This window comes from Mustela putorius, unplaced genomic scaffold (assembly GCF_011764305.1).
Source record: "Mustela putorius furo isolate JIRA1106 unplaced genomic scaffold, ASM1176430v1.1 tig00003834_pilon_pilon_pilon, whole genome shotgun sequence".
NCBI classification, from domain to species: Eukaryota; Metazoa; Chordata; class Mammalia; order Carnivora; family Mustelidae; genus Mustela; species Mustela putorius.
The window spans coordinates 110,211,568-110,213,936 of NW_025421987.1; positions in this window are offsets into that span (position 1 = coordinate 110,211,568).

The window sequence follows — 2,369 nt, forward strand, 5'->3', positions numbered from 1 at the left end:
AAAGACAATCAGGCAAAATGAGGTTTATATGTCATTCTGAGCTAAGGAGAAGGCAAGGGTCTGGGGTTTCAGAGGTAAGGAATGTGGTGCTTTTGGATTGGATCCCTGCAAGGGATCCTACAAAGGATCAGCAGGCAGGACTGCAAAGGAAAGATTGTCTGCCAGGAGATGGTGGTGAGGAGTTAGAGGTGTAGGCTGAAGAAGTATGGGAACGTATGGGATTTTATCTGTTCTGTAATGGCCTGGTTGTAAGTAGCCCACTGGTTAGTTAGGGGCTCTGGCTGTTTCAAGGTGGATCACGTAAGGAGCCTGTTTACATCGAGCTGGGTAGTCACTGTGGGTCCTTTTGCCTTACACAAGTTTCCATTGCTCAAGCCTATCATCGCCTAAAAGTGACCTCTACAAGGAATGCATTTCCTAGGGTGATAAGAAGAGCAGATGTATGGTAATTAGATATCTGCCCTGCTGGACAGATGCGTCACTCAAATAAAATTTATCTCTGCTAATAACCCTTCTTCTGGGAAAGAGCCTCAATTTAGATTCTTCTATGTAGTTGAGGGCAAAATTTCTCTTGAGCCCACAGGGTTACAAAAATGCCTTTGGTTCAAAATAATCCACATGCCTAAGTGACACATTCTTTTTTTTTATGATTTTTATTTATTTATTTGACAGACAGAGATCACAAGCAGGCAGAGAGGCAGGCAGAGAGAGAAGGAGGGGAAGCAGGCTCCCCGCTGAGCAGAGAGCCTCATGTGGGGCTCCATCCCAGGACCCTGGGATCACGACCCGAGCCAAAGGCAGAGGCCTTAACCCACTGAGCCACCAGGTGCCCCTAAGTGACATAGTCTATGGATATCCTGAACCCTTTCAGTATTGACTGAATCAGGCACATTTAAAAATAATTGTAGTGAAACATTTGGGAATTTTCCCTAAGAAAATATCAAAATATAGAGAAAGTTTTATATGAAATGAAATCCACGGCAGCTTCATTAGTAATCAGGAAAAACTGAAAATAATTTGTATGTGCAATAAAAAAAGGTTAAGTCATAGAACATTATCTTAATATCATGAAATTATTAAAAATATTTGTGATGCTCATAACCATATGCAAAATGTTTATCACCCAGTATTAAATGAATGATACAGTATATAAAATCTGTATATGTATTAAAATTAGGACAAATTTTAAATTACATATAAATATATATCTAGAAATGAATTAGAGAGGGACATGAAAAAAAAAATAGGGGTGCCTGGGTGGCTCAGTGGGTTAAGCTTCTGCCTTCGAATTGGGTCATGATCTCAGGGTCCTGGGATCCAGCCCCACATGGGGCCCTCTGCTCAGCAGGGAGCCTGCTTCCCCCACCCCCTCTGCCTGCCTCTCTGCCTACTTGTGATCTCTCTGTCTCTGTCAAATAAATAAATAAAATCTTAAAAAAAAAAAAGAAAAGAAAAAAGAAAAAATGATTTGTTAGGCTAGTAGAAATGTTTTTGTGCTTTCTTAAAAAATGGCAACTTTTTTTTGTATAATTATTATATAATAAACATTATAATTGTTATGTAATAAACATAATTATTATATTATAAACATAACTCATTATAATGTTTGTATAATAAATAATCAGAAAAAAATGTTAGACTGAATAGAAACATTTAAATATTTCTTTTTTTTAAAAGATTTTATTTATTTATTTGTCAGAGAGAGAGAGCGAGGGAGCGAGCATAAACGGGGGAGGGGCTGAGGAGAGGGAGAAGTAGGCTCCCCGCTGAGAAGGGAACCTGATGTAGGGCCCTATCCCAGGACCCTGAGATCACGACCCAAGCTGAAGGTAGATGCCCAACTGACTGAGCCACCCAGATGCCCCTAAAAATTTCTTCTAGCAATTGAAAATGTTTCCAGTAAATCACAGTATTTGGATTAAATAAATGGGAGTCGCCATGTAATTCAGGATAAAGTTCTTTTCCTTCTAAAAGTATATTGAGGCTAAATGTTCTTTTCAGGGTCACATGACCCCAGCAGGCTCCTACTTCATATATACATCCTGTTGGTGGTTTTAGAAAAAAAGAGATCACAAAGTGCTTGCAAATGTAATGCTTTGGTTGTTAGAAGGAAGACTGGGTTGAGACTGTCAGGAACATTTGCAAGTGTGTGAAAGGCAGCATTCCACCCAGAGAGAGAGGAAAAAGAGTATCACTGAGAAGATAATTTTGTGCTAATATAGGGTGACAGCACCATGAAGCTTCCCTCCTTTCCTGACCAGATTTTTCATTTTTCTTGTTCCAGTTCATTCTGACAAGGATGTGCAGCCTAATTACTTTTTTTGGCATGGCTTTAATTGAGGACCTTTATCTCTTAAACTCAACATTAC